The sequence below is a fragment of the Pseudophryne corroboree genome, chromosome 3 (assembly GCF_028390025.1).
Source record: "Pseudophryne corroboree isolate aPseCor3 chromosome 3, aPseCor3.hap2, whole genome shotgun sequence".
Lineage (NCBI taxonomy): Eukaryota > Metazoa > Chordata > Amphibia > Anura > Myobatrachidae > Pseudophryne > Pseudophryne corroboree.
This window is the reverse complement of record NC_086446.1, coordinates 66,636,161-66,654,389: the sequence shown is the minus strand read 5'-3', so window position 1 is coordinate 66,654,389 and position 18,229 is coordinate 66,636,161. Positions and strand designations below refer to the sequence as shown.

Below are 18,229 nucleotides of genomic sequence, written 5' to 3'. Positions count from 1 at the left end.
AGCAAATGGATAATGTAAAACAGCATATCAAGGGAGCTTACAGAATCTGACGGAAGGATTCGCATCCCAAAACAAATGAAGCACTTGCACGTGCAGTGCCCGTCAACGATTGTAGGGTCGGGCCTAGCCAAGTGCAGGTCATGCAGTGCAACATAGAAAGATGTTGGAAACAGCGGAAGAATATCAAGTTCCAGTACTGGTAGCAGGTGTTCCTTTCCATTTAGTGTCCTGGGGCAGGATGTAATGACGCCGGAGATGCGAGATGCCGGTCAATCTCGTAAGTTTTTCTTGAAGAGGCAATCCCTTACAATACATGGTTTTGCCTTGTAAGTGATTGCTCCTTTAAAAGAAGTTCCGAGATCGTCTGGCATTTCGCATGTCTGGCCATCTTGTGCGTCATTACATCCAGCCCCAGAGATCATTCTGACCTTAGAAGTATGCTTGATTGGTGATTACGGCAAGAATGGGCGCGCCACAGCAAAGCGCTCGTTAAGTGAAGAAAGCCCAGGTTTAGGAAGCATTGCTCGGGCCTCAGCTGGAGTTGCAGCAAGTCAATTATTTTGATGCCAAATTAGGATACAAAATGGATATCCCCATCTGTATTTTATGTTGTGTGGTGGTGTCTCAGACGAGAAGCGAATGGTTTCAAGTCCCCACATTTCCCTAGTGTAATAGAGGACATGTCTTCAAAGATTTGAAGTGTGGAACCAGAATAAGAAACACTGGAATCTCTGGCCTATCATAGGGCCGCCTCCTTGGCAGTATAGTAATGCATCCGTAATGCCCTGTCCTGCGGCTGAGACGCATCCTGTGACCACAGCTTGAGAGTACGATGGGCGCGATAAAGAAGGTGGTGATAACTTACATTGTCTGCTTCACTAATCTCTTCTAACTCGTCCACAGTTCTAAACATTCTTCTCTTCTACTCATTTCGTACGCGTACATAGATCGAACCATTCACATCTTGCAGAATGCCTTTATTAAATGTACCCGGTCTCGGAAAGAGTGTCACACATTTTTTTGATAGCTTCAACCATTCTACATGAAAGCTTATAGCACCGGTGCCATACTTCGCTATCATTCTATAAACAGCTGTTACTTCCGGTAATTCATTCTCCTGTCTGTCCGAGCACCATTGTGTGGTATGTACCGGTCTTGGAGTGTACTCAGTCTAAACCATAATTCAGAGGTAGCTAGGAAAAATGCACAGATTCTACAACATCTTTCTCTAATACCAGTGTGGATTGACGCATGGTGACACTTCTGCTTTTGGGCTCTGTCTCTTTCACAAGATGACTACAGCCTCTTCCGTGAGATCTCCTCATATCTCTACCTGTAGGTTCTAACAACAAGTCTCTCCATGTGGAACCGTACACTCATTTTCCCTTGTTTTCAGACTTTGCAATTCACCGTGGATAATTAACGGTGGGTAGCCCCGAGGCTATTCACTGGCACTCCTGACTTCTCCCAATGGCTTAGTTAATGTACATTGTTGACTGGCGTTTACACTGGTTATCGGGCGTTAACGCACAGAATCTGTGGAGGCAGCAGCCATTTTGGGAATGACATTTACACATCTGACAGGCGCCAACAGTGCCAGGGCAGACTGCGGTGGGGGTGGCGGCAGCGGCATCATGTAAGCCCTGACAACGAGCAAGTAGTATGGCATAACTCTAAGGGGCATTAATGTGTGGGCCATGCATACATATGATGCAAGGGGCATTATTGTCTGGGGCATATTATAATAATATGGTGCAAGGGGCATTACTGCCTGTGGGGCATAATATGGTGCAAGGAGCTTTACTCTGATAATATGGAGCATGGGGCATTACTGTCTGTGGGGCATAATATGGTGCACGGGACATTATTGTATGGGGCATAATATGGTGTGAGGGGCACTATTGTGTCGGTGTAAGGTAGTTTTTCATTGCAATGCCACGCCCATTGCAGCAAGGCCACACCCCCTACAATGAGGCCACACACCTTTTTCTCTATCGTCCTAGTGGATGCTGGGGTTCCTGAAAGGACCATGGGGAATAGCGGCTCCGCAGGAGACAGGGCACAAAAAGTAAAGCTTTAGGATCAGGTGGTGTGCACTGGCTCCTCCCCCCATGACCCTCCTCCAAGCCAGTTAGATTTTTGTGCCCGGCCGAGAAGGGTGCAATCTAGGTGGCTCTCCTAAAGAGCTGCTTAGGAAAGTTTAGCTTAGGTTTTTTATTTTACAGTGAGTCCTGCTGGCAACAGGATCACTGCAACGAGGGACTTAGGGGAGAAGAAGTGAACTCACCTGCGTGCAGGATGGATTGGCTTCTTGGCTACTGGACATCAGCTCCAGAGGGACGATCACAGGTACAGCCTGGATGGTCACCGGAGCCTTGCCGCCGGCCCCCTTGCAGATGCTGAAGTAAGAAAAGGTCCAGAATCGGCGGCAGAAGACTCCTCAGTCTTCTAAAGGTAGCGCACAGCACTGCAGCTGTGCGCCATTTTCCTCTCAGCACACTTCACACGGCAGTCACTGAGGGTGCAGGGCGCTGGGAGGGGGGCGCCCTGGGAGGCAAATGAATACCTAATTTGGCTAAAAATACCTCACATATAGCCTCCGGAGGCTATATGGAGATATTTAACCCCTGCCAGAATCCGTTAAGAGCGGGAGACGAGGCCGCCGAAAAAGGGGCGGGGCCTATCTCCTCAGCACACAGCGCCATTTTCCCTCACAGAAAGGCTGGAGGGAAGGCTCCCAGGCTCTCCCCTGCACTGCACTACAGAAACAGGGTTAAAACAGAGAGGGGGGGCACTAATTTGGCGATATGCTTATATATATATTAAGATGCTATAAGGGAAAACACTTATATAAGGTTGTCCCTATATAATTATAGCGTTTTGGTGTGTGCTGGCAAACTCTCCCTCTGTCTCTCCAAAGGGCTAGTGGGTCCTGTCCTCTATCAGAGCATTCCCTGTGTGTGTGCTGTGTGTCGGTACGTGTGTGTCGACAGGTAGGAGGACGATGTTGGTGAGGAGGCGGAGCAATTGCCTGTAATGGTGATGTCACTCTCTAGGGAGTCGACACCGGAATGGATGGCTTATTTAGGAAATTACGTGATAATGTCAACACGCTGCAAGGTCGGTTGACGACATGAGACGGCCGACAAACAATTAGTACGGTCCAGACGTCTCAAAAACACCGTCAAGGGTTTTAAAACGCCCGTTTACTTTAGTCGGTCGACACAGACACAGACAGGGACACTGAATCCAGTGTCGACGGTGAATAAACAAACGTATTCCTTATTAGGGCCACACGTTAAAGGCAATGAAGGAGGTGTTACGTATTTCTGATACTACAAGTACCACAAAAGAGGGTATTATGTGGGATGTGAAAAAACTACCATAGTTTTTCCTGAATCAGATAAATTAAATAAAGTGTGTGATGATGCGTGGGTTCCCCCCGATAGAAAATTATGGGCGGTATACCCTTTCCCGCCAGAAGTTAGGGCGCGTTGGGAAACACCCTTTAAGGTGGATAAGGCGCTCACACGCTTATCAAAACAAGTGGCGGTACCGTCTATAGATAGGGCCGTCCTCAAGGACCAGCTGACAAGGCTGGAAAATATAATAAAAAGTATATACACACATACTGGTGTTATACTGCGGCCAGCGATCGCCTCAGCCTGGATGTGCAGAGCTAGGGTGGCTTGGTCGGATTCCCTGACTAAAAATATTGATACCCTTGACAGGGACAGTATTTTATTGACTATAGAGCATTTCTATATATGCGAGATGCACAGAGGGATATTTGCACTCTGGCATCATGAATAAACGCGATGTCCATAACTGCCAGAAGATGTTATGGACACGACAGTGGTCAGGTGATGCAGATTCCAAACGGCACAGTATGGCCGTATACAGGAAGAGGACTTGTTTGGGGTCGGTCCATCGGACCTGGTGGTCACGGCAACTGCTGGAAAATCCACCGTTTTTTACCCTAAGTCACATCTCTGCAGAAAAAGACACCGTCTTTTCAGCCTCAGTCCTCTCGTCCCTATAAGATCATATCTGCCCAGGGATAGAGGAAAGGGAAGAAGACTGCAGCAGGCAGCCCATTCCCAGGAACAGAAGCGTTCCACCGCGTCTGACAAGTTCTCAGTATGGCGCTGAGACCGTACAGGACCCCTGGATCCTACAAGTAGTATCCCGGGGGTACAGATGGGAATGTCGAGACGTTTCCCCTTCGCAGGCTCCTGAAGTCTGCTTTACCAAGTCTCCCTCCGACAAGGAGGTAGTATGGGAAAAAATTCACAAGCTGTATTCCCAGCAGGTGATAATTAAATTACCCCTCCTACTACAGAAAAGGGGTATTATTCCACACTATATTGTGGTACTGAAGCCAGAAGGCTAGGTGAGACTTATTCTAAAAAAATTTTTTTGAACACTTACAAAGGTTCAAATTAAGATGAAGTCACTCAGAGCAGTGATAACGAACCAGGAATAAGGGGACTATATAGTGTCCCGGGACATCAGGGATGCTTACCTCTATGTCCCAAATTTGCCCTTCTCACTAAGGGTACCTCAGGTTCGTGGTGCAGAACTGTCACTATCAGTTTCAGACGCTGCCGTTTGGATTGTCCACGGCACCCTGGGGTCTTTACCAAGGTAATGGCCGAATTGATGATTCTTCTTCGAAGAAAAGGCGTCTTAATTATCCCTTACTTGGACGATCTCCTGATAGGGGCATAGTCCAGGGAACAGTTGGAGGTCGGAGTAGCACTATCTCGGATACTGCTACAATCAGCACGGGTGGATTCTAAATATTCCAAAATCGCAGCTGATCCCGACGACACGTCTGCTGTGCCTAGGGATGATTCTGGACACAGTCCAGAAAAAGGTGTTTCTCCCGGAAGAGAAAGCCAGGGAGTTATCCGAGCAAGTCAGGAACCTCCTAAAAACAGTGCATCATTGCACAAGGGTCCTGGTAAAAATGGTGGCTTCCTACGAAGCAATTCCATTTGGCAGATTTCACGTAAGAACTTTTCAGTGGGATCTGCTGGACAAATGGTCCGGATCGCATCTTCAGATGCATCAGCGGATAACCCAATATCCAAGGACAAGGGTGTCTCTCCTGTGGTGGTTATAGAGTGCTCATCTTCTAGAGGGCAGCAGATTCGGCATTCAGGATTGGATGCTGGTAACCACGGAGCCCAGCCTGAGAGGCTGGGGAGCAGTCACACAAGGAAAAAATTTCCAGGGAGTGTGATCAAGTATGGAGACTTTTCTCCACATAAATATACTGGAGCTAAGGGTAAATTTATAATGCTCTAAGCTTAGCAAGACCTCTGCTTCAAGGTCAGCCGGTATTGATCCAGTGGGAAAAACATCACGGCAGTCGCCCACGTAAACAGACAGGGCGACACAAGAAGCAGGAGGGCAATGGCAGAAACTGCAAGGACTTTTCACTGGGCGGAAAATCATGTGATAACACTGTCAGCAGTTTTTCATCCCGGGAATGGAAACTGGGAAGCAGACTTCCTCAGCACGACCTCCAACCGGGAGAGTGGAAACTTCATTGAGAAGTTTTTTCCACATGATTGTAAACCGTTGGGAAATACCAAAGGTGGACATGATGGCGTCCCGTCTGAACAAAAAACGGGACAGGTATTGCGCCAGGTCAAGAGACCCTCAGGCAATAGATGTGGACGTTCTGGTAACACCGTGGGTGTACCAGTCGGTGTATGTGTTCCCTCCTCTGCTTCTCATACCTAAGGTGCTGAGCATTATAAGACGTAGAGGAGTAAGAACTATACTCATGGCTCCGGATTGGCCAAGAAGGACTTGGTACCCGGAACTTCAAGAGATGCTTACAGAGGTCTTATGGCCTCTGCCGCTAAGAAGGGACTTGCTTCAGCAAGTACCATGTCTGTTCCAAGACTTACCGCAGCTGCGTTTGTCGGCATGGCAATGGAAAGCCGGATCCTAAGGGAAAAAAGGCATTCCGGAAGAGGTCATTCCTACCCTGGTCAAAGCCAGAAAGGAGGTGACCGCACAACATTATCACCACGTGTGGCGAAGATATGTTGCGTGGTGTGAGGCCAGGAAGGCCCACAAAGAAATTTCAACTCAGTCGTTTCCTGCATTTCCTGAAAACAGGAGTGTCTATGGGCCTCAAATTGGGGTCCATTAAGGTTCAAATTCGGCCCTGTAAATTTTCTTCCAGAAAGAATTGGCTTCAGTTCCTGAAGTCCAGAAGTTTGTCAAGGGAGTATTGCATATACAAACCCCTTTTTTGTGCCTCCAGTGGCACTGTGGGATCTCAACGTAGTTCTGGGATTCCTCAAATCACATTGGTTTAAAACCAGTCAAATATGTGGATTTGAAGCATCTCACATAAAAAGTGACCATGCTCTTGGCCCTGGCCTGGACCAGGCGAGTGTCAAATTGGTGGTTTTTTCTCAAAAAAGCCCATATCTGTTTGTCCATTCGGACAGGGCAGAGCTGCGGACTCGTCCCCAGTTCTCTCCCTAAGGTGGTGTCAGTGTTTCACCTGAACCAGCTTATTGTGGTGCCTTGCACCTACTAGGGACTTGGAGGACTCCAAGTTGCTAGGAGTTGTCAGGGCCCTGAAAATATGTTCCAGGACAGCTGGAGTCAGAAAATCTGACTCGCTGTTTATACTGTATGCACCCAACAAGTTGGGTGCGCCTGCTTCTAAGCAGGCGATTGCTCGTTGGATTTGTAACACAATTCAACTTGCACATTCTGAGGCAGGCCTGCCACAGTCTAAATCGGTTAAGGCCCATTCCACAAGGAAGGTGGGCTCATCTTGGGCGGCTGCCCGAGAGGTCTCGGCATTACAACTCTGCCGAGCAGCTACGTGGTCAGGGGAGAACACGTTTGTAAAATTCTACAAATTTGATATCCTGGCAAAAGAGGACCTGGAGTTCTCTCATTCGGTGCTGCAGAGTCATCCGCACTCTCCCGCCCGTTTGGGAGCTTTGGTATAATCCCCATGGTCCTTTCAGGAACCCCAGCATCCACTAGGACGATAGAGAAAATAAGAATTTACTTACCGATAATTCTATTTCTCGGAGTCCGTAGTGGATGCTGGGCGCCCATCCCAAGTGCGGATTATCTGCAATACTTGTACATAGTTACAAAAATCGGGTTATTATTGTTGTGAGCCATCTTTTCAGAGGCTCCGCTGTTATCATACTGTTAACTGGGTTTAGATCACAAGTTGTACGGTGTGATTGGTGTGGCTGGTATGAGTCTTACCCGGGATTCAAAATTCCTCCCTTATTGTGTACGCTCGTCCGGGCACAGTACCTAACTGGCTTGGAGGAGGGTCATGGGGGGAGGACCAAAGAATGAACCAAACCTGGCGCTGTGATTTACACAAATGTTTTGAAGCTGCTCTCTATAGGGCTATTGGTATATATGCCCCAAATATAAAGCACAAAAAAGAAAATCAAGAGAGCGCTAGTTCACATTTGATGTGGATATTTTATTTATATTAAATGAAAAAAAGTTATAAGAAAAATTTATTATTTCTCTAGCAATGTTTAAAACATTTCAACTTATTGCCGGCCGGCAGAAACACTCTCACCACATAAAAAATAATAATAATTCTAAAACAGGACAATTCCCTTTCTTAAAAAAGAACAATTTGCATGAATCCTAAAAATACAGCTATTTATATAGTAATCAGTGAATGCTTCACAATTTTTCTCACAGATTGTATATGTATTAATTTTAACCATGGATGTAATACTAGTCACATATTTTAAGCAAAGTCTCTCCAGAGAATTGAAACCTGTATTCAGTTGCTTTTTGAAATCTTGCTACAATGTAACAGTCCACGTATCAAAATTGTGAAGGAATGCTGAAGATATTCCTGGGTATGTTTATGAAACAATGAAACAACATTCAAATGAGCTATAATGATTAGTGGCAATTGCTTTCACTGGTAATTATTTGCTCTTAGATGAATATGCTCGTTAAGCCAATATACTTTCACAGATGTTTGAGCCAGTTATCCGTAGCCTGTACTAAATATATAGAATGAATGTTTTGTCATGCAAAAATGTCTCCGAAGCAATCACCGTGCGTGTGATAGTGCTCCCGGCTGATTGACTCACCGATCACCTGTTAGCTGTGGGACTTAAATTTCTCATCTATCCACGGCAGCAGACAGTTCGTCCTCCCGGCTTTTGATGGTAATATCTTGTACCTTTAGCCTTATCCGGAGTCCGTGAATTCAAGCTGGTGGTAGTTTTCCCTTCTCAGGTGGTGTCGGTTTACACCGATCAGGCTGGTGTGAGTTCCTCCGTATGGATTCCTCCGCTATCTGTGCGGGCAATGATAGACAGACGCGTTTCTCCGCCTACTCCTCAGTATCGGCGGCTTCCTCAGTGTCATGAGTCTCAGTCTCAGTGAGTCAATCAGCCGGGAGCACTATCACACGCACGGTGATTGCTTCGGAGACATTTTTGCATGACAAAACATTCATTCTATATATTTAGTACAGGCTACGGATAACTGGCTCAAACATCTGTGAAAGTATATTGGCTTAACGAGCATATTCATCTAAGAGCAAATAATTACCAGTGAAAGCAATTGCCACTAATCATTATAGCTCATTTGAATGTTGTTTCATTGTTTCATAAACATACCCAGGAATATCTTCAGCATTCCTTCACAATTTTGATACGTGGACTGTTACATTGTAGCAAGATTTCAAAAAGCAACTGAATACAGGTTTCAATTCTCTGGAGAGACTTTGCTTAAAATATGTGACTAGTATTACATCCATGGTTAAAATTAATACATATACAATCTGTGAGAAAAATTGTGAAGCATTCACTGATTACTATATAAATAGCTGTATTTTTAGGATTCATGCAAATTGTTCTTTTTTAAGAAAGGGAATTGTCCTGTTTTAGAATTATTATTATTTTTTATGTGGTGAGAGTGTTTCTGCCGGCCGGCAATAAGTTGAAATGTTTTAAACATTGCTAGAGAAATAATAAATTTTTCTTATAACTTTTTTTCATTTAATATAAATAAAATATCCACATCAAATGTGAACTAGCGCTCTCTTGATTTTCTTTTTCATGGGGGGAGGAGCCAGTGCACACCACCTGATCCTAAAGCTTTACTTTTTGTGCCCTGTCTCCTGCGGAGCCGCTATTCCCCATGGTCCTTTCAGGAACCCCAGCATCCACTACGGACTCCGAGAAATAGAATTATCGGTAAGTAAATTCTTATTTTTATTTATCTGACGTCCTAGTGGATGCTGGGAATTCCGTAAGGACCATGGGGAATAGACGGGCTCCGCAGGAGACTGGGCACTCTAAAAGATTAGGTACTATCTGGTGTGCACTGGCTCCTCCCTCTATGCCCCTCCTCCAGACCTCAGTTAGAATCTATGCCCGGCCAGAGCTAGGTGCTCCTAGTGGGCTCTCCTGAGCTTGCTAGAAAAGAAAGTATTTGTTCCATTTTTATTTTCAGTGATCTTCTGCTGGCAACAGACTCACTGCTACGTGGGACTGAGGGGAGAGAAGCAAACCTACCTGCTTGCAGCTAGCTTGTGCTTCTTAGGCTACTGGACACCATTAGCTCCAGAGGGTTCGAACACAGGGCCTGACCTCGATCGTCCATTCCCGGAGCCGTGCCGCCGTCCCCCTTGCAGAGCCAGAAGACAGAAGATGAAATCGGCGGCTGAAGACTGCTGTCTTCATTAAGGTAGTGCACAGCACCGCAGCTGTGCGCCATTGCTCCCACAGCACACCACACACTCCAGTCACTGTAGGGCGCTGGGGGGGGGGGGGGGGGGGGGTGTTCTGGGCAGCAATTATGATACCTTTTGGCACTAAAAATGCACATATATAGTCTGGCACTATATATGTGTAAACCCCCCCGCCATTAATGTACACAAAACGCGGGACAGAAGCCCGCCGCTGAGGGGGCGGGGCCTTCTTCCTCAGCACACCAGCGCCATTTTCCCTTCACAGCTCCGCTGGAAGCAGCTCCCCAGGCTCTCCCCTGCAGTATCCAGGTACAAGACGGGTAAAAAAGAGGGGGGGCACATAAATTTAGGCGCAAAATAAGATAAATAAGCAGCTATTGGGTAAATCACTTATTATAAGTGTAAATCCCTGTGTTATATAGCGCTGTGGTGTGTGCTGGCATACTCTCTCTCTGTCTCCCCAAAGGACTTTGTGGGGTCCTGTCCTCAGTCTGAGCATTCCCTATGTGTGTGCGGTGTGTCGGTACGGCTGTGTCGACATGTTTGCTCAGGAGGGTTACGTGGAGGCGGAGCAAAGGCAGATAAGTGTGGTGTCGCCCCCAACGGGGCCGACACCTGATTGGATGGATATGTGGAAGGTCTTAACCGACAGTGTCAACTCCTTACATAAAAGGTTCGATGACGCAGCAGCTTTGGGACAGCCGGGGTCTCAGCCCGCGCCTGCCCAGGTGACTCAGAGGCTGTCAGGGGCTCATAAACGCCCTCTAGCTCAGATGGTGGACACAGATGTCGACACGGAGTCTGACTCAAGTGTAGATGAGGATGAGACAAATGTACAGTCTACAAATGCCATCCGATGCATGATTACTGCAATGAAAGATGTATTGCACATTTCTGACGTTAACCTCATTTACTAACAAAAGGGGTATTATGTTTGGGGAGAAAAAGCAGCCAGTGACTTTTCCCCCATCTGATGAATTAAATGAATTGTGTGAAGAAGCGTGGAGTTCCCCTGATAAGAAACTAGTGATTTCTAAGAGGTTACTGATGGCGTACCCTTTCCCGCCAACGGATAGGTTACGTTGGGAAACATCCCCTAGGGTGGACAAGGCGCTCACACGCTTATCTAAAAGGAGTCTGTGTATACACACTCTGGTACTCTACTGAGACCTGCTATTGCTTCAGCCTGGATGTGTAGTGCTGCAGCAGCATGGACTGATACTCTGTCAGACAACATTGATTCCCTCGACAGGGATACTATTTTGCTAACCCTAGAACATATAAAAGACGTCGTCTTATATATGCGAGATGCACAGAGGGACATTTGCCTGCTGGCATCTAGAATTAATGCAATGTCCATTTCTGCCAGGAGAGTATTATGGACTCGGCAGTGGACGGGGGATGCTGATTCTAAAAAACACATGGAGGTTTTACCTTATAAGGGTGAGGAATTGTTTGGGGACGGTCTCTCGGACCTCGTATCCACAGCAACAGCTGGGAAGTCGACTTTTTTACCTCAGGTTCCCTCACAACCTAAGAAAGCACCGTATTATCAAATGCAGTCCTTTCGGCCAAATAAAGGGAAGAGGGTCAGAGGCGCATCCTTTCTGGCCAGAGGCAGGGGTAGAGGAAGGAAGCTGCACCAGGCAGCCAGTTCCCAGGTACAAAAATCCTCCCCTGCTTCCACTAAGTCCACCGCATGACGTTGGGGCTCCACAGGCGGAGCCAGGTGCGGTGGGGGCGCGTCTCCGAAACTTCAACAACCAGTGGGTTCGCTCACAGGTGGATCTCTGGGCTGTACAAATTGTATCTCAGGGATACAAGATGGAGTTCGAGGCGACTCCCCCTCGCCCGTTACCTCAAATCCGCCTTGCCAGATTCTCCCAGGAAAAGGGAGGTAGTACTGGCGGCAATTCACAAGCTGTACCTCCAGCAGGTGATAATCAAGGTCCCCCTCCTTCAACAGGGACGGGGTTACTATTCCACAATGTTTGTGGTACCGAAACCGGACGGTTCGGTGAGACCCATTCTGAATTTAAAATCCTTGAACACTTATATAAAGAAATTCAAGTTCAAAATGGAATCGCTCAGAGCGGTTATTACAAGCCTGGAAGAGGGGGATTTTATGGTGTCGCTGGACATCAAGGATGCTTACTGGCATGTCCCCATTTACCCACCTCACCAGGAGTACCTCAGGTTTGTGGTACAGGACTGTCATTACCAATTCCAGACGTTGCCGTTTGGTCTCTCCACGGCACCGAGAATATTTACCAAGGTAATGGCCGAAATGATGATACTCCTTCGGAAGAAGGGAGTTATAATTATCCCGTACTTGGACGATCTCCTCATAAAGGCGAGGTCCAGAGAGCAGTTGTTGGTCAGCGTAGCACTCTCTCAGGAAGTGTTGCAACAGCACGGCTGGATTCTGAATCTACCAAAGTCGCAGCTGGTTCCTACGACGCATCTGCCTTTCCTGGGCATGATTCTGGACACAGAACAGAAGAGGGTGTTTCTCCCGGTGGAGAAGGCCCAGGAATTGTCATCTCTGGTCAGGGACCTCCTGAAACCAAAACAGGTGTCGGTGCATCACTGCACGCGAGTCCTGGGAAAGATGGTGGCTTCATACGAAGCAATTCCCTTCGGCAGGTTCCATGCAAGGATCTTTCAGTGGGATCTGTTGGACAAGTGGTCCGAATCGCATCTTCAGATGCATCGGCTGATCACCCTGTCCCCGAGGGCCAGGGTGTCTCTGCTGTGGTGGCTGCAGAGTGCTCATCTTCTCGAGGGCCACAGGTTCGGCATACAGGACTGGGTTCTGGTGACCACAGATGCAAGCCTCCGAGGATGGGGGGCAGTCACTCAGGGAAGAAACTTCCAAGGGCAGTGGTCAAGTCTGGAGACTTCACTACACATAAATATACTGGAACTAAGGGCCATTTACAACACCTTGAGTCAAGCAGAGCTCCTGCTTCAAAACCAACCAGTGCTGATTCAGTCAGACAACATCACGGCGGTCGCCCATGTGAACCGCCAGTGCGGCACAAGAAGCAAGATGGCAATGGCAGAAGCCACAAGGATTCTTCGATGGGCGGAGAATCACGTGCTAGCACTGTCAGCAGTGTTCATTCCGGGAGTTGTCCACTGGGAAGCAGACTTCCTCAGCAGACACGACCTCCACCCGGGAGAGTGGGGACTTCATCCAGAAGTCTTCACACAGATTACAAATCGGTGGGAAATGCCACAGGTGGACATGATGGCGTCCCGCCTCAACAAAAAGCTAAAAAGATATTGCGCCAGGTCAAGGGACCCTCAGGCGATAGCTGTGGACGCACTAGTGACACCGTGGGTGTACCAGTCGGTTTATGTGTTTCCTCCTCTTCCTCTCATACCCAAGGTACTGAGGATAGTAAGAAAGAGAAGAGTAAGAACTATACTCATCGTTCCGGATTGGCCAAGAAGAACTTGATACCCAGAACTGCAAGAAATTATCTCAGAGGACCCATGATCTCTGCCTCTCAGACAGGACCTGTTGCAACAGGGGCCCTGTATGTTCCAAGACTTACCGCGGCTGCGTTTGACGGCATGGCGGTTGAACGCCGGATCCTAACGGAAAAGGGCATTCCAGATGAAGTGATTCCTACGCTGATAAAAGCTAGGAAGGATGTGACAGCTAAGCATTATCACCGTATATGGCGGAAATATGTTGCTTGGTGTGAGGCCAGGAAGGCCCCAACAGAGGAATTCCAGCTGGGTCGATTTCTGCACTTCCTACAGTCAGGGGTGACTATGGGCCTAAAATTGGGGTCCATAAAGGTTCAGATTTCGGCCCTATCCATTTTCTTTCAAAAAGAACTGGCTTCACTGCCTGAGGTTCAGACGTTTGTTAAGGGAGTGCTGCATATTCAGCCCCCTTTTGTGCCTCCAGTGGCACCTTGGGATCTTAACGTTGTGTTGGATTTCCTGAAATCCCACTGGTTTGAGCCACTTAGGACCGTGGAGCTAAAGTATCTCACGTGGAAGGTGGTCGTGCTGTTGGCCTTAGCTTCAGCAAGGCGTGTGTCAGAATTGGCGGCTTTGTCATGTAAAAGCCCATATCTGATCTTCCATATGGACAGGGCAGAATTGAGGACTCGTCCCCAATTTCTCCCAAAGGTGGTATCAGCGTTTCATTTAAACCAACCTATTGTGGTGCCTGCGGCTACTCGGGACTTGGGGGACTCCAAGTTACTTGATGTAGTCAGGGCTTTGAAGATTTATGTAGCCAGGACGGCTGGAGTCAGGAAGACTGACTCGCTGTTTATCCTGCATGCACCCAACAAGCTGGGTGCTCCTGCTTCAAAGCAAACTATTGCTCGCTGGATCTGTAGCACGATTCAGCTGGCGCATTCTGCGGCTGGACTGCCGCATCCAAAATCAGTGAAAGCCCATTCCACAAGGAAAGTGGGCTCTTCTTGGGCGGCTGCCCGAGGGGTCTCGGCATTACAGCTTTGCCGAGCTGCTACTTGGTCGGGATCAAACACATTTGCAAAGTTCTACAAGTTTGATACCCTGGCTGAGGAGGACCTTGAGTTTGCTCATTCGGTGCTGCAGAGTCAACCGCACTCTCCCGCCCGTTTGGGAGCTTTGGTATAATCCCCATGGTCCTTACGGAGTTCCCAGCATCCACTAGGATGTCAGAGAAAATAAGAATTTACTCACCGGTAATTCTATTTCTCGTAGTCCGTAGTGGATGCTGGGCGCCAGTCCCAAGTGCGGACTCTCTGCAATACGTGTATATAGTTATTGCTTAACTAAAGGGTTATTGTTATGAGCCATCCGTTAGATGAGGCTCAGTTGTTGTTCATACTGTTAACTGGGTATGGTTATCACAAGTTGTACGGTGTGATTGGTGTGGCTGGTATGAGTCTTACCCTGGATTCCAAATCCTTTCCTTGTAGTGTCAGCTCTTCCGGGCACAGTTTCCCAAACTGAGGTCTGGAGGAGGGGCATAGAGGGAGGAGCCAGTGCACACCAGATAGTACCTAATCTTTCTTTTAGAGTGCCCAGTCTCCTGCGGAGCCCGTCTATTCCCCATGGTCCTTACGGAGTTCCCAGCATCCACTACGGACTACGAGAAATAGAATTACCGGTGAGTAAATTCTTATTTTTTACAATGTCTATGGGGGGTGGGTGGGGGGAGGGGGATTTTTTAGTGTTCGCACTGGGAGCCAAATTGCCTAGAAACAGCCCTGCCCGCGGGTGCTTAGAAACTGCAAAAAATATAATTCTGTTGCAGTTACAGCTTTTCCCTCATTACATCTCATGTATATTGTACATCTTTAATGCAAGCCTGCTAGAGGCAGCAGTATCTGATTTTTCCTTAATATTATGCATAAATAACAGTTTCATATTTGAAAGGATTTTTTTGTATCAGCAGTTTTTTTTTATCACACCCTCCTTGTTGCAATGCAAACTGCTGCAAGCACTTAAAATTTGTTTGTATAATACTGTAGGTCAACTCAAAATATCAGTTACGTATTGTAGCTTTTAAACCTCTTAAACTTATCAATTTTTTTATTTTTTTTATTTAAATGCATCTTAGTAACTTTTTTTTTTTTTCCCCTATATTCCTGATGGATGTAATAGAAGAAATATATCGCAAGAATATCTAATTTAATCTCCAGACTGTGAAATAAATTCACCAGACGAGATTCTCCAGAAGAAATCCCTGTGCTTTAATTAGCCATCCAGCTCTCCAGTATACAGTTATGTCATCTTCACCTTCAGACATGTCATGTTCTCCTGATAACGCCGATATCGGCACAGGTCTTGGAGTAGATTGTTTATTTCCCGATAATAGGGAAGCCACGTGTTCTACACAGAGCACAAAGGTTATTGGCCATCAACCAGCTAATAGAAGCAAGAAGTCATTATCATGTTCTGAGTGTGAAAAATGTTTTAAAACCAAATCCATTCTTGTGGCACATCAAAGAATTCACACAGGTGTGATGCCATTTTCATGTTCCGAGTGTGAGAAAGGATTTAGAGACAAATCAACTCTTGTTATACATAAGAGAACTCACACAGGTGAGAAACCATATTCATGTGCTGAGTGTGGGAAATGTTTTACACAGAAATCACTTCTTGTTGTACATGAGAGAAATCACACAGGTGAGAAGCCTTTTCGATGCTCTGAGTGTGGAATATGTTTTACTGCCAAGTCATTTCTTCTTAAACATCAAACAGTTCACACAGGTGTGAAGCCATATTCATGTGCCGAGTGTGGAAAATGTTTTGCAGACAGAACTACTCTTTGTACGCACGAGAGAATTCACACAGGCGAGATGCCATTTTCATGTACCGAATGTGGGAAAAGTTTTAGACATAAGTCAGGTCTTATTGGACATGAGAGAATTCACACAGGTGAGAAACCATATTCATGTGCTGAGTGTGGGAAATGTTTTACACAGAAATCACTTCTTGTTGTACATGAGAGAAATCACACAGGTGAGAAGCCATTTCGATGCTCTGAGTGTGGAATATGTTTTACTGACAAGTCAGTTCTTCTTAAACATCAAACAGTTCACACAGGTGAGAAACCATTTTCATGTCCTGAGTGTGGTAAATGTTTTAGAGACAAATCAGGGCTTGTTAAACATGAGAGAACTCACACGGGTGAGAAGCCATTTTCATGCTCTGAGTGTAGGAAATGTTTTACACAGAAAGCACATCTTGCTATACATAAGAGAAGTCACACAGGAGAGAGGCCATTTTCATGTTCTGAGTGTGGGAAATGTTTTAATCATAAATCACATCTTGCTGTACATGAGAGAAGTCACACAGGTCAGCAGCCATTTTCATGTTCTGAGTGTGGGAAATGTTGCAGCGACAAATCAGCTCTTATTTTACATGCAAGACTTCACACCGGTGAGAAACCATTTTCATGTACTGAGTGTGATAAATGTTTTAGAGACAAATCACATCTTCGTAAACATGAGAGACTTCACACAGGAGAGATATTATTTTCATGTTCTGAGTGTGGGAAAAGTGCAAGAGACAAATCAGATCTGGATAGACATATGAAATATCACACGGGTGAGAAGCCATTTCCATGCTCTGAGTGTGGGAAATGTTTTGCAACAAAATCAGAAGTTGTTGCGCATCAGAGAAGTCACACAGGTGAGAAGCGATTTTCATGTGCTAAGTGTGAGAAATGTTTTACAAGTAAAATAGCTCTTGTTATACATGAGAGACTTCACACAGGTGAGAGGCCATTTTCATGTTCTGAGTGTGAGAAATGTTTTAGAGACAAATCACATCTTCTTATACATAAGAGAACTCATACGGGCGAGAAACCATTTGCATGTGCTGAGTGTGGGAAATGTTTTACAGAGAAATCAACACTCACTAAACACAAGAGAATTCACACAGGTGAAAAGCCATATTCATGTGCCGAGTGTGGGAAATGTTTTGCAGACAGAGCTACTCTTTGTACGCACGAGAGAATTCACACAGGTGAGAGGCCATTTTCATGTACCGAATGTGGGAAAAGTTTTAGACATAAGTCAGGTCTTATTGGACATGAGAGACTTCACACAGGTGAGAAACCATATTCATGTGCTGAGTGTGGGAAATGTTTTTCAGTGAAAAATACTCTTAATTCACAAGAGAATTCACACAGGTGAGAAGCCATTTCCATGTGCTGAGTGTGGGAAATGTTTTACACAAAAATCATCGCTTTCTCTACATGAGAAAATTCATACAGGAGAGAAGCCATTTTCATGTGCCAAATGTGGGAAAGGTTTTAGACAGAGAGCTTATCTTGTTAAACATGAGAAAAGTCACACCGGTGTGAAGTCGTTATGATGCGCTGAGAGAAGTTAAATCTTGTGAAACATTCACACGCATCTAAACTGGAAACTTTGTTTTGAAAGGGAAAATATTTTAGCTAAAGAGCACATCTTGTGCATAATGTTTTTTCTGAGATTAGTGATACATTCACATCTCATATTCTAAAATGAGATGAGCTTGCATCAATTGTGTTTCTGGTTGAAAAATGGTATTTTGTTTGTTTTTGTTATTTTCTCTGACGTCCTAGTGGATGCTGGGAACTCCGTAAGGACCATGGGGATTAGCGGCTCCTCAGGAGACTGGGCACGAACGTAAAGCTTTAGGACTACCTGGTGTGCACTGGCTCCTCCCCCCATGACCCTCCTCCAAGCCCCAGTTAGATTTTTGTGCCCGGCCGAGAAGGGTGCACTCTAGGAGGCTCTCCTGAGTTTCTTAGAAAAAGTTTAGTTTTAGGTTTTTTATTTTCAGTGAGACCTGCTGGCAACAGGCTCACTGCATCGAGGGACTAAGGGGAGAAGAAGCGAACCTGCCTGCTTGCAGCCAGCTTGGGCTTCTTGGCTACTGGACACCATTAGCTCCAGAGGGACCGAACACAGGCCCAGCCTCGGAGTCCGGTCCCAGAGCCGCGCCGCCGGCCCCCTTACAGAGCCAGAAGCAAGAAGA

At 46.3% G+C, this 18,229-nt stretch overlaps 1 pseudogene; it reads left to right on the top strand.

Moving 5' to 3' along the window:
• The window catches only part of LOC135054741 (oocyte zinc finger protein XlCOF6-like), a 132,079-nt pseudogene extending 114,214 nt beyond the window's left edge, over positions 1 to 17,865 (top strand).
• Positions 17,866 to 18,229: the final 364 nt, after the last annotated feature.